Below are 15388 nucleotides of genomic sequence, written 5' to 3'. Positions count from 1 at the left end.
TGGAAGTTTTGCACAAGGATTCATATAACTCTAGAAATTATTGCCAGCCATCTCAAATCAAAGTCAGCTTTAATGAAATTGGTGATCTATTAGAGCCAAATTTTTATTGATTGATTGGTACTAAGGATTGAACCCAGAGTTGTTCTACCTCCCCAGCCCTTTTTAATTTTATTTTGAGACACTGTCTTCTGAAATTGCCCAGGCTGGCCTTGAACTTGTGATCCTTCTGCCTCAGTCTCCCAAGTAGCTAGGATTAAAGATGTTCATCTCTGCGCCCAGCTACCAGTGAACATATATTTTCACTGATGCAATCTGCCCACATGGAACTACATTCCCTGTGACAATCTAAGCAGCAGCTGCCTCTCTTTCAGATGGTCACTTGTTTTCAAGCTCACTAGTGCCCACCTGACTTTTAAGGGGCAGTAAGAGAGAGCTAAGTCCTAATCCTGTAATAATAGGAAATTGGTATATAATGTCTCTGATGGAAAAAAAACCCACCAAGAAATAGCAACAGAAGCATGTGTTTATAGATATGTAGGTAAACACCAGAAGGAAAAGCTAACGGGGTTCACAGTTGTTGCCTTCTGAGGAGTTCTGTCAGGGTGGGTGGGACAAGGAACTGACTGTGAGTGGTGTTTGTGGTTAAGCCTTATGTGCTCGTGGACTTGGAAACGGGTGCATCCCATGTTGAGAACGTATGCTCTAGGCATCACTCACGGCTCTGTGACTCTTCATCTCCTAGATCTCCTGCTGTCTCTGGGCCTTTTTTCTGGGTAGGAATTTCCAAAGTGGCAGGTGAATGATTTATTTTCTTTCTTTCTTTCTTTCTTTCTTTCTTTCTTTCTTTCTTTCTTTCTTTCTTTCTTTCTTTCTTTCTTTCTTTCTTTCTTTCTCTTTCTTTCTTCCTTCCTTCCTTCCTTCCTTCCTTCCTTCCTTCCTTCCTTCCTTCCTTCCTTCCTTCCTTCCTTTCTTTCGTACTAGAGATTGAACTCAGGGACACTTTACTACTGAGCCACATCCCAACCCTTTTTATTTTTTATTTTGAGACAGGTCCTTACTAAGTTGCTTAGAGCCTCACTAAGTTGCTGAGACTGGTCTTGAACTCATGATCCTTCTGAATGGCTAGGACTACAGGCAAGCGAGGATTATTAGGATTATACCAGGCCAGATGAATGATTTTCTTAAGCTGCTCTTTCTCTCCTAACAAACTCTGGCACTTTCTCCACTTCTGGGAGACTTCTTTCCTTCCTCCTGTTGTCTCCCCTTTGTTACCAGATGTCTATTTCTTCTACAGGATTGTCCTGGGGCTTCCTTGCCCTCTCTAACTTATGCAGGTCATGGCCAAAGTCCCTGGGAGATCTAACACTATAAGAAGTCTCAAAAATATATGGAAATGTCTTCCTACTACCTAACAAGAGGAGGGCTGGATCTCTTTCATTTATTCACTATTATGAACCATTTGTTCCTTTGTCAGAAAAAGGCATTTATTGAGTATCAACCTTGTGCCAAGTTAACACCAAATGCTATCACAGGTCTTGGCTGGGGTTTTGTTGTGTGTGTGTGTGTGTGTGTGTGTGTGAGAGAGAGAGAGAGAGAGAGAGAGAGAGACAGAGAGACAGAGAGAGAGAGACAGAGAGAGAGAGAGAGAGAGAGAGAGAGAAATATGCTGGGCTTTAGGGATAATAAGATAATTCTCCTGTTCTTAAGTCATCTTTTGGGGAGACAGACACATTTATAAAAAGTGATATGTTCTGTGATACTAGGTCTTATGTCAGGGATATGATCTGAGAAAGAAGATGGAAGTACTGTAGGAACTGGAGAGGGGGAAGGGCTCAATTCTTCCTGAGGTGTGCTCAGGGTGGGGGATAGCTCGAGATTTCACAGAAGGGATGTAATTTTAGATGAGCTTTGAAGGACAAGTAGTAACATTCCAGACTAGCAGGAAAAATATCTTAGGTAGAGAGACTAACAAAGGCAGAGTGAAGCAGGGGGTTTTGTTTGTTTTGTTTGTTTGTTTTATTTTTGTGCTGCTGGTGATAGAACCCAGGGTCTTGCGCATAGCAGGCAAGTGCTCTACTACTGAGATTACACCCTCTCCTAGACCAAAGGAAGTAGTTTTAAAGGAAACAAGGAAATATTTCCTCACTTTCAGAAGTGTAGCTATGGAGCCAGGCACAGTGGTGCACGCCCATATCCCAGCAGTTCAGGAGGCTGAGGCAGGAGGATCACCAGTTGAAAGCCAGCCTCAGCAAAAGTGAGGCACTAAGCAACTTAGTGAGACTCTGTCTCTAAATAAATACAAAATAGGGCTGGGGATATGACTCAGTGTTTAAGTGTCCCTGAGTTCAATCCCTACTACCCCCTCCAAAAAAAAAAAAAAAAAAAAAGTGAAGCTATAGGAAGACCTGGCATCCAGGACTTCCAAAATTAGAGAACCTTCAAAAAGCTTCTATTCTAGATGGAAGAATATCCTATGAGAAACAATGTTTTGCTTTTTGCATATATGGTAAAATTCACATAACCATTTCAAAATATACAATTCAGTGGCATTAAGAACCTTCAGGGTGGGGCTGGGGATGTGGCTCAAGCGGTAGCGCGCTCCCCTGGCATGGGTGCGGCCCAGGTTCGATCCTCAGCACCACATACAAACAAAGATGTTGTGTCTGCCGAAAACTAAAATGTAAATAAAATATATATAAAAAAAAAAGAACCTTCAGGGTGTTTTGCGAACATCACTGTTACCTAGTTCCAGAACATTTTTACCATCACAAAAGGAATCCCTGTGTTCATGAAGGAATTACTTCATAGTCTGGCCTCCCCAGCCCCTGTCAAAATCACTAATCTATTTCTGTCGTATGGATTTGCTTATTTTGGACATTTCATAAAAGTGGAATTACACAATGTATAGTCTTTTGACACTGAAAGTTGAATAACATCTTTTATTTTATTTTATTTTATTTTATTTTATTGCTGGGGATGGAACTGTGGGTCTTGTCTATCTCAGGCAAGCACTCTTCCCAGCTCCTTTAATATTATTATGAAAATGCTTTTGAACTTACAGACATGTTGAGAATATCAAGATCCCCAAGAGATACACAGATTTTATTTGAGAACTGCTGGTTTAGGTCATTCAAGGCACATGGCTCCGGTGTCCAACCTGAGTCCTCCTTATCTTAGTCTCTCATCTCTGGTGAAGAGAAAGTCACCCATTTCTACAAACTTGAGATTAATCCTACAATGGGGCCAGAATTATAAATTGTCCAAAGGAATCAAATAACCAAATAGTGACACATTCTTAATAATAAATCTGAATATGTTTTTTTAAAGTTGTAACACAAAATTATTTCCAATGAAATTCTGATCACTATCTGCTGCCATCATTGCATTTTTATAATCACAATAATTCCCTTTTCCCTATGATGAGAGTCATCATGTACTTCTGAATACCAAGCAGCAGCCCATGCCATCAATTGCTAACCCCTTTCTCTTCTAATGATCACAGCTTATTTTATTCTTCAAGTATTCTTCTCTTCTATAATTAGCATGCTTATTATACAGCATATTCAAATGTTAATGTGCACACTGTACTGATGCTACTGTGAGACTCATTTTGCTCAGGAGCTAAAATTATGTTGCCATTCTGCTTGGTGCTAGGGGTTCTGTGCCTGAAACCTGTTTGCCACATGCAAGGAGCCAAGGTTATTTAATTAGGACGCTGAGCTAGAATGAGAAGGGTCTGACATTCACATAGAACCTGTAAACTAAGGGGGTCAGCAAGCATAGGGTCTACACACTTTGAATCAGCTCTCTATCACTGTGCAGGCAAGCCGCATTTCAGCAGGCTGGCTTGGGGGCATGTTTGACATTGGCCCTCCAGGGTCTCTACTAAACTCTGCTTTTACAGATTAGGCCACCAGAAATCAGAGATTCTGATTGTTGGAAATATTTTTCTGGAACTGAGCTGAAATCTGCTCAAGTTTTCACTTGTTTTGTTCTAGCTTCTGGAGCCCTGGGACTGCCAGGGCTCCAGACAAAGGACTGTTTCACCGTCTCTCTGCTCACTTGTTTCAGGTCCTTATATAGTGGATTATCATTCCTTTCACCATGGTGAAGTCCCCTCAGTCAGAGTTTGTCAACGGTCCCACTTATTAAAAAAAAAAAAAAAAGCCCAAAACGAGAATCCGGGTGTGGTCTGCTCCATGTGAAAGTGAGTGGGCCAGCCAGATCCTGGTTGGATGCTGTTCTGTTGGTAATCCAAACACGTAATAACTTGCTATGACCAGCTGAAACCACCATCAAGTGTTTTAAATCATATATCACCACTTGGACCAAAAACCAGATTAGAAATTTGTCATCATATTATTGTGTTAAATCTGTCCCAGTGCTTTGGCCTGTTAAGTTTTTCAATCCCAAATCCACTTTTTCCATCTACAAATGTCATCAATATTGCCATTTTTATATAAATCAAAGTTCAAAACTCATGACAGAAAAGGCTTCAGAAGATGGAACCTTTCTCCTTCTACCAGAAAGCTCAAATCAAATGCTGCTCTAATTGAGACACTGGGTAGTTTCAGGAAATCATCTACACACACACACACACACACACACACCACCCCAATACACACACACCTCTATCTTAACTGTCCTTCCCATCCTTTAACTCAGGTTCTCAGAGAGAAAAAAGAATATTCCAGGTTACTAACTGGCTGGCCACAGGAGCCAGGAAAAGAGCAGGGACATGGAATAAAGCCTCCTGCAGCTAAACATGGCAGCTCAGGAGACGGTGGAGGTACTTTATGGAGGCTACACACCTGCCCATATTGGGAGGTAGTTGGGTTATGGGAAGATAGTCCAGGTTCTGATGTGATTTCAGAGAGGAAATCAATAGCCTGGAAATACAGCCAAAGTTGGAAGGTGGAAGGTAGCCAATTAGTGCGTCAAATTGGAGGGAGGAGGCAGAGAAGGGCAGGGGTAAGGTTCATCAGGAGAACAAAGCCAGAAAAGAGCATGTGAGACAGAAACTGGGATGAGAAGTGGGCTCCAGAGCTGCAGAGTCTAATATGGTAGCCACCAGCTACAGTGACTATTTAAACTTGAGTACGGAGGGTATAGCTCCTTGGCAGAGCGCTTGCCTAGCATGTGCAAGGCCCCAGGTTCCATCTCCAGCACGGCAAGGTAGTAATAAATAATGAGCTTATTTAAAGCAAAATAAGATACGAAGTTCTCAGTCACATTAGCCACCCACTAAATGCCAAGTAGCTATGTGCAACTAGTGTCTACTCTGGATAGTACAGAATATTTCTGTCATTCCATAAAGTTCTGTTGGACAGTATTGCTCTAAATCATTCTAGAAAAAAGGCCAAACTAGGTAGGATATCACTTTAATGTGCTTATTTTTCCTTTTCTTTATTCCAAGAGTGAGCTCAATTCTTCAGGGGACTCTTGCTATAAGAGCAGAACATTCTGAGTTAACACAATTATTAGTGATGATACTTGAACTGAGATAGGACTTCCTGTGGAGATCCTAGCACAACCATTTGTCCATCCTTAATCTTCCTCCATTTGGGTACGGCATCCTCCTCAGCAAAGTAATAAATTTTGGGGTTAAAATTGTAGAGCAGGATGGGGGTGGTGGGGGTGGGGCAGAACTGGCCAAGCCAGATGGATCTGATGCATCCACCTACCTTTCTTAGCTGTAAATGCTTTGTAATAATAGCTTTGACCTACCATCCACAGCCATTATATAGGCTACCTTGGGCAGGCAGTGAAGAAGTTAAATCAAGGTCTGATTTATTTGATACAAGGTATCCTGGCATCATACCTGTGGGCCCTTACTAAATTTCCAGTCTGCCTTCTTTCTCTTTTAATTTCCTGTCTCAGAAGTTCTTAGAATTTCTAATGAGATCTCCCAGTTCAACCTTCTAAATCTCTCTAGAATTTCTCCCTTCCTTCAAGGCCCTCAGTTTATTTCTCATCTTTTTCTTCCCACCCAGCCCCCATACTGCCACCTCAATGCTGTAAGAGCCTTACCTGCCCATGACATTCTTCTCCCTAAACCCTTCAGGGGCTCCTCGTGACATCACAAAGGCCAGGATCCTCGGTCTCCAACTTCCTCTCCTGGTCCAGGTCTTTGCACTCGCTACCTGATATGTAGTAGACACTGGCCTCATTGGCCCTCACTCCAGAACCAAGATGTCCTTCCCTGTCTCTGTGCCTTTGTACAGCTCACTCTGTCTGAAATGCCCCTCCCCCTTTATTCCCTTCTTTCCTTCCTTTCTCGTTTATTTTGAGACAGGGTCTCACTAAATTGCTGAGACTTGCGATCCTCCTGCCTCAGCCTCGCAAGCAGGTAGGATGACAGGTGTGCGCCACTGCGCAGCTCTACAGTGAGTTTCTATGCTCCAATTAAGGTCCAGGTTAAGTTTTGTTCTTCTGAAAAGCCTTCCCTGAGCCCTCAGACAGATTTCAGCAATCTATCTGCTGCCCCCAGAGACTGCAGGCTTTAGTTGTCACGCATCCTGTGTATGACACTCATGGGTCTGTTTCTCCCAGTAAACTGTGAGGTCTCAAGGGCGGGCAGCACGTCTGACTCATCTCTCATTCCCTGCAACTAACACAGGACCTTAAGTCATAATCCACACTTGCTAAATGCCCAGTGGCATGAACAACCATCTGTGCCATTCTGAGCTTGCACTGTGACTGCCCTGGGAGGCTATGAGAATCCTCTGTGTGGCTTGCTGTTGCCGTGCTCCTTGGGGTTCACCCACACCGATGGAGACCCATGGACCAGTGGCCCTGGTGGTTGAGGATGTGGGCAAGAGCAAGAGGCCTGCAGCTGTAACTGCTGAAAGCCTCTCTGTCTGGTAGCTGTCGCTCTGCAGGCGGCACAGCCAGCACAAGCCCATTCCTTGTCCTTCGTGGAACAACACTGGACCCCTTGAAGAAGGGACAACTGTGGGTACCTTTGTAGGGAATTATGGGCAAGGGGGAGAAACCTCTTAGTGGAATAGGGAGGGATAAAACATTGCTCCTCTTACACAGCAAGGGGTGCCCCTGGCTAGGGACTGTGGGAACTCATGGCAACACTTTCTATTTTATTTTTTAATAAAATACTTAAACCAGAAACCTATTCTAGTAAACTGAGTCTGTAGTAGGAGTTCAATCATCTCTTTGGAAATTTGACTAGATGACATTAAAGATTTCTCAAAATCTATGAAATTTGGTATTTACTGTGTCTCAAGTTCATGTAACTCTAGAAATGCTCAGTTTACAAGTAATTTCAAAAAAAAAAAAAAAGAAAGAAAAGAAAAGAAAGAAAGTTATATCCTAGCTGGATGTGGTGGAACACACCTCAGTCCCAGGAACACACCTTAATCCCAGGAACATGCCCTTAATCCCTATTGGGAGGCTGAAGCAGGAGGATCACAAGTTATAGTCTAGCCTGAATTTAACAAGACCTTGTCTAAAAAAAAAAAAAAAAAAAAAAAAAAAAAAAAAAAAAAGGCGCTGGGGATGTAGCTCAGTGATAGAGCTCCCCTGGGTTCAATCCTCAGTACCACAGACTACCACAAGAGCACCCGCAACAAAACAGCGCCCCTGCCCAGCCCCACACATCCACATCTGGCTAGCTTACTGAAGAGTCTCAAGTCTGTTATTTACTTATTCTACTTATTTTATCTAGTTTTCTGACTCCTACTACCCACAGCACGGCCACCCTACCACTTGATCAGTTGTTCCTCTCCTCTATCAATGAAATAAGAATTTACAGCTAGAGGAGTAATTTCTACATCAGATGGAAAGCAGACTGTCACCATGCATTATTGAAATCTTAATTTAGTTTCCATTACATGGGAATTAAACCTACTGGATTAACAGAGGTTCACTCTGCTCATCCCTTCTGAGAGATGGATAAACCCAATAGGGTGTCATATTTAATACTGGATATGAGAAGGGAGTTCTGTTTCCCTCCTTAGTCATGGGGATTGGACCCAGGGGGTAGATCTACCCTGAGCTACATCCCAAACCCTTTAAATTTTTTTTAATTAAAAAAAAAAAAAAACCTTTTTGAGACAGGGTCTTGTTACATTTTTCAGCCCAGCCTCAAAATTGTGATCCTCTTGCCTCAGCCTTCCAAGTAGCTGGGATTACAGGCAAGTGCCACCACGCCCAGCAAGAAGAAAGTTTTGATGGGTAGGTGCATGATTTCCTGGAAGAGACAGTCTGCCTTGGCTCTATGGACCAAGTTATTTAGGATCTGTCTGAAAGGATTCTCCCCAGCTTGTTTTGCATGAGAACAAAGTACTATGCATCCATCTGCACTGGATAAAACCAGAAGTTAGTAGCAGCATGGTGGAAATAGAAACCCTATCTTCTGATTCAAGAGTCCAGTCTCTATCCACTGTACTACATACTCCTGGAGTGATAATTGCTCCTATTAATATTCCCTGAGAAGTGAAATGCAGTCTCCAAGTTGTATATCAATTATGATATACAACGTCTTATTTTTGTTTCATCAAGAAGATAGAAGAATTGTAAATAGTGCTAGGTGTTCCTGGCAGGGTTGAGGATGGCTATTCTGTCTGGGCTTGTTTTAATTTCTCTCTTGATTAAAGAACATCCTGACATTTAAACATAAGAATAAGATGTGCTTCTGGCTGATGGGGGACCCTCATTACAAAGTCTGGGTAGGCCTGCCACCTCCTTCTAGAGCATGAGTCTAGAAGACTTCCACATGGGTGTCGACCGTGGCTGAGCAAGCTGACTTCTTTAGAGTAAGACCAGAATGCTGGACTGGGATGGTGGCTCAGTGGCAGAGTGCTTGCCTCACACGTATGAGGCCCTGGGTTCCATCCTCAGCACCACATAAAAATAAATAAAATAAAGGTATTGTGTCCATTTACAACTAAAAAAAAAGATCAGGGCTGGGGATGTGGCTCAAGCGGTAGCACGCTCACCTGGCATGCGTGCGGCCCGGGTTCAATCCTCAGCACCACATACAAAGATGTTGTGTCCGCCGAAAACTAAAAAATAAATATTAAAAAAAAATTCTCTCTCTCTTAAAAAAAAAGAAAAAGAAGAACCAGTAGTTTCTTAAAAAAAAAGAGTGCTGACAATAAAGGGTGGCAATTGGAACACAGATAAACACAAAGGGATTCTTCATCCTCACATTGAATTTTCCCATGGTATATACTGATAAAACCAGATCAGATCAGATCCTGAACTCCCGGCTGGCAAAGGTACTCCCAGATGCTTAGGAAAATATCAGGCCAGAAAGACCTAGTAATGCATTTCCTGCCTGCTGAAAAGTCATTCCTTTCTCTTCCCTTCCAGGCCTGGCTAAAAATATAATCAAAGTGTCACACACACCACACACAAAAAAATCACAAAATGCAAAACCCTATTAACATTTGTTAAGCAGATTGTGATGGAATATCAATTAGCAAAGTGTTTGGTATGCAAACATCCTCAGGGCTTAACTTACTCACAGGAGGACTTGGGAGGAGGGGGACAGAGAATATCAGACAATCAGGGAGCAAGGCAGGCTGCTTGCAAGGGAAAGTGCTGGAGCCAGAGCTCACCACGCAGTCGACAGGTTAGACTGATGCAATTGCCATTCAGATCCACCTAGTGGCAGCAAGCAGTTCTAGCCACCTGTACCTCAGTTGGTTTAGGCAATGACTGCATACTGAATGTATATCATGTATCATGTTCCAGACCCCGGCAGGCACCGGGAACTGAACCATTCAGAAACTTGCTATTTGCCAGTGGCAGACCCTTTGAAGAAGGCTCTGGGCTAGTTTATTCTGACTCTAAACTCCAAGACCAGGGGACAGAATCTGCTAGAAGGAGGATGCTGAAGTTTCCAGACAAACAAGCCTATACATCATGTTAGGTTCTAAGACATACTATATACAGGGAAGTTAAAATTCCAAGGGATGAAGAAATTAACTAAAATAAGAGAGGCAAGTTTTCAATAAGAGCCCTAGCAGAGAGTAGCTGATATGTATAGGAGGGGGTTGTCGGTAGACCAGGGAGTGAGTTGTCTTTTACTGTGTCCCTTCCAACTATAAACCAGCCTCACAAAGGAAAGTTTGGTTTTAGGATAGATTTGGACTTGAATAGAAATTATTGTGAAAATAAAATAATTCATTGTTACATATGTCTGTGTTTCCCAGAATGTGCAAATGTATACTTTAGATGAAATACATTTTATTTTAACATGTCTTAGAGTAAATATAATTTGTTATACTACAGACCTGTGATTTTCCAGATGATATTACTGGTTGTCTATTTATACTTTGGACATAAAATTTCATTTTAAATGTTCATAGTAAAAATGAGTTTATTTAAAGAAAAATACTAAGTAATGGCAAAAATCACAGAGATGGCATGCTAATAATCAGAAAGTTTGGGAACAGCTTCACTAAGCCAGGGGAGGAGGTGGACTAACTCGCAGACACATGAGTTTGGAATGTCAGACAGGCAAAGAGAAAACAGAACTGTCAGGGGATCTGGGTTCCAGTTCCAACTACCATTAAGCCTATGTGACATTTCTCTCTCTCTCTCTCTCTCTGTCTCTCTCTCTGTCTCTCTCTCTCTCTCTCTCTCTCTCTCTCTCTCTCTCTCTCTCTCTGAGTCTCTATTTCCTTCTCTATAAAAATAGCTCTAATGTTCTGCTTGGTTTTGTGATTAGCTGTTATTAGCACTGAGATTATGAACAACCAGAACATCTTGCACAGTAAGGTACTGTGCTGGATGCTTTCCATAAGTCACTCTATTAATTGGCCTAAGAGTCTTAACAGGTAGGTATTAAAATGCCCATTCAGTTATAAGGCAGTAGAACCAGTGTTTGTTTCCCCTAGCCTTGCTGTGTCCTGGTAGTTAATTCCTATTCACCCCGCAAAACTATGATCAAGATGATCTCCTCCAGGGAGGTTTCTTTGACCCCACCCTGTTTGTCTTGCTTAGATGTCCCTCTCCTCTGTTTTCCCTCAATTTCTTTCTTTTTAAAAATCTTTTACTGGGAATTGAACCCAGGGCTGCTACATCCCCAGTCCTTTTTATTTTTTTATTTTGAGATAGGTTCTTGCTAAATTGCTGAGGCTGGCCTCAAACTTGCAATCCTCCTGCCTCAGCCTCCGGAGTGACTGAGATTACAAGCATGGGCTACCACACCCAGCTGCATTCCCTCAATTTTCTATGTGTGGTTTTTATATTTGTCTTTGGGTTTTCAACCCCCTACATAGTAGGTAGTCAGCAAATGATTGCAGAAAAGAGGAAAGCATGAAGGAGAGAGAGAAAGGAAAGGAGGGAGAGAGGAATGGGAAAGAAAATATGTTGCACCCTTCTGTTTTTTAATACTAAAGGAATGGAAGTATGGGAGCAACTTGGTTGAGCATATGACCTCTCAATCAAAATTGTCCAGCCTTGCCCCTTACTAGGGGTGTGACTTAGGGCACAGGTTTAATTCTTGTACTTTAGTGGCTTCCTCCATAAAATAGAGATCTCCAAATTGCCTGCCTTAAACAATGTACAGGCTGAATGAAATAAATAAAGTGAAAAAAACTATTACAAAGTGAAAGAGATAAGACTCTTATATGCATATAGAACTCCTTCATCTTCTCAATTCTAGTTGTTAACTAATTCAGGGTCATTCCAAGTGGATATGGATAAAGAGAATTATTGTCACAGGATGTGAAATAATAGCCTCATCTTTCCAATTCCATGGCAGCATCAATTCCTCCATCTCCACCTCCAGAACATTTAGAGATATTTATATTAAAATTATCAACGTGTGTTATATTCCAAATCCAAATTTACTTAGCAAAGGGGTTGGCCAAAATAAATGCTCAATAAATGTTTCATGAATGAATATAACATAAAAGATGTGTATCCATGAACAATAAAAATACTGCTGTGTGCAGTGTCTCCGGAGGCTGAGGCAGGAGGATCACAAATTCAAGGTCAGCCTCAGCAACTTAGACCCTGTCTTAAAATTAAAAATAAATAATTAAAAACTATAGCTGGAGTTGTAGCTCAGTGGCAGAGCACTTGCTTAGCCTGTGTGAGGCACTGGGTTTGATCCTTTGCACCACGTATAAATAAATAAATAAAATAAAGGTATGCTGTTCCTCTACAACTACAAAACAACAAAAATAAAAACTAAAGGACTGGGGATGTGGCTCAGTGGTAAAAGAACCTCTGCTTACAATCCCCAGCAACCCCCCTCCAAAATATATATTTTGTGCTATTTGCCATAAAAGAGGCTCAAATAAATATGATCTTAACTCAGAGAGATCGTGTGAGGCAAGAAAAGGCAGTAGAAAATAATGGTTAAATCTATGAACTTGAGAGTGAGACAGTCTTGGTTTTAAACCCTAACTCTGTCACTATGCACTTTTGGGATTGGGGAATGTCACCTAACCTCTTTAAACTGCAGATGCCCTGTCAGTGGAATGAGGACAACACTGGTTGAACAAACTCAGGGAGGCAATGCGTGTAAGTGCTGGGTGCTCACCCCGAGTCTGTGGGGTGGCTGACGTCTCATCATCTCATCATCTCTCCTCCAGCATAATCAAAGGCTTTGTGATGGCAAGGCTTGCTGCCTGGATGGCCAGGTACAGGGAAGGGCACTGAACAACTAGGAGGCATGAAAAAGGTACTGTGGGTGTTTAAAAGATTCAAGGCAAAAAAACGAGAAGGACAAGTGCTGCTCCAGCTGAGACACTGGGTGGTTTCAGGAAAGTAGTGGGAGGTCACATTGGGAGGTTGGGCTTAAATGCCAGACTAAGATGTTTAGTTTAGTTTATTTCTTTTTCCAGTACTGGGGAGTGAACCTAGGGGTGCTCTACCACTGAGAGACATCTCTAGCCTTTTTATTTTTTTATTTTTAATTTTGAGACAGGGCCTCACTAAGTTGTCAGTGGCTGACCTTGAACTTGGGTCCTCAGCCTCCCTGTAGCAGGAATTACAGGCGTGTGCCACCAGGTGTGGTGAGGTCAAATCTTCATTCTGCAGGCAATACTGAGACCATCATGACTAGTTCAGAGCCAGCCAGAAGAGGAATGTTCTGGTTCTTTGTGCAGGGAGGGTGAGGGGAGATGGAAGTAGATAAACCACTAAGGAAACTTTTCTAATACTTCCCATGAGAAGGGAAGGTCACCCTTGGCAGTGGTGGTATGGAAAGGGAAGGAGGGAATGAGCATGTGGGACATTGAGAAAAATAAACTAATAGAAGGAGAGGAGAAACAAAAGGAGAAGCCAGGGTCAAGGACAAGTCTGAAGATGCACAACTGGATGGCCAGGAACATGGTGATACTGTGGTATCAACGCAGAGGAGCCTGGGGTGGGAGTCGAAAATAATGATTAAATCTTTGAAATTTAGGTTGTTGGCTCCAAACCCACCAAAAAATAAAAAGCATAGGAGCTTCAGGGAAGATAAATTTTCTTTAGCTATGCTCAGTTTGAAGTCAGGTAATGGGTGACAACCAGGAGACACTAGAGTTCTCACACAAGTGTTTTATTTAGAAGATACTGCAGAGATGTAATAGTTCAAGATTTATAGTTGGAACAATGAAGGATGAGAGTATAAAGTCAAGGACCAGGCACTCATCCTCCCAATTCTAAGGGGGTGAAAGAGAAGGCTATGAGGAGGAGGAGGGAGAGGTGAAGAACAGACCTGCATAGAAACCAAGAGCTTCAAGGACAAGAAGTGCTCAGATGAACCATGAGCTGCAGAGAAATCAGAAAAAATGAAGTGGGAAGGGACCACTGAGTTTGGTCATTGGGAAATCATTAATGACTTATGAGTGATGACTTATGAAAATAATGTGGACCAAAACTAGATTGATGTAAAAAAAATAAGGTAGTATAGGAAAGGAGGATAATGAGGATATAATTATTAATTCAAGAAGTTTAGGAATGAAAAGACAGAGATGTGGTGGTAGCTCAAGGGGATCAGAATGGTCCTTCCCCATGTAAATGTCCACTCACCAATGATTATTCAGAGAGAGTTATTTGTCTATGCTGCCCTACAAGGCAATAGTGGCTGGAAGAGGCCAGAAGAAGGGCTTTGGGACCAACTAGATGGAAGTGAGGCTCCAGCTGTTCTAAAGTCACAGAGCACATTATCTGTGTGTACAGCAGCATCTATTTTAGCAGACAGAGCTTGTTTATCACACATCAACAGACTGAGAGAGGGAAACAAGAAAATTCTCCTTCCCCACTTAGGAAAACAAGGCTCCATCCATTCTCTTAAAAAAGTATTCAAAACTTTGAAAATAGATTTCAGCAAGGAAGAAATGCTAAGAAAAACAAGTGTACTCACTGGGCATGGTGGGGCATGCCTGTAATCCCAGCAGCTCAAGAGGCTGAGGCAGGAAGATCACAATTTCGAGGCCAGCATCAGCAATTTCATAAGGCTCTAAGCACCTTAGTGTGATCCAGTCACAAAATAAAAAATAAAAAGAGCTGGGGATGTGGCTCAGTGGTAAAGCACTCCTGGATTCAATTCCTGGTACCGAAACAAAACAAAAACCAACCAAACAAACAAAAAACAAGTGTGTGATCTTTCTACTTAAATGCACTATAAGAAAGTGCCCAGGGGTATCATACAACACTCTTAATGATACTATTGATATTGTCTGAGTCTTATGGGACTTAACACCTACACAGTGATTTTCATTTTATTAAAACCTTTCTTGATTTCTTTAATCCTCACAGAATCCCCATCAGGTTTTACTTTCCTCTGTTTTACAAGGGAAGAAACTGAGGATCAAAAAGAATTAAATGATTTCCCCCAAATTCCCCCCAAATCCAGCCAGGAAATGACAGAGCCCTATACCCCTTGCACTTTTCAGTGCACGTTTTCAAACATCATTCACATGGTCTTCACTGGGTGATGCTCTTAGCTGTGGTATGACAAATCAAAAATGTAGCAAGGTTCTCATCATCCTGGTTTGTGGGCTATAAAATACTCTCCGTGTCACTAAAATGACATTAGCTTTGAGCTATCAGTTCATGTTCATGATTTCACTGTCTCTATTCCGCAGCTGAGCTATTTTTCCTGGGCTCCTTTACCATCTCCATCTTAGCAATGTGTTCCTTCGGTCCCCTATCTGCTCAGTTCAATCAGGCCTGTGAAATGCAAGGACAAAGCCTCAATCCATACTCCTGCTCCAGATGGTCAGGAGGCAGGACAGCAATTCTCTCCTCCAATCCCTAGTTTGGTCTGGTAGGAAGACTGCCAGACTTGGAGACTGAAGACCCAACTACCAAGCTAACTCTGTGACCTTCCTTATATCACTCAATACACTAAGTACCCATTTCTTGCTCTAACAAATGAGGATAATAACAGCTACTAAGTTTGCTGCAGGGATCCAGGGGACCA

Source organism: Urocitellus parryii, chromosome 4, assembly GCF_045843805.1.
Source record: "Urocitellus parryii isolate mUroPar1 chromosome 4, mUroPar1.hap1, whole genome shotgun sequence".
NCBI classification, from domain to species: domain Eukaryota; kingdom Metazoa; phylum Chordata; class Mammalia; order Rodentia; family Sciuridae; genus Urocitellus; species Urocitellus parryii.
This window is presented reverse-complemented; position numbering follows the sequence as displayed.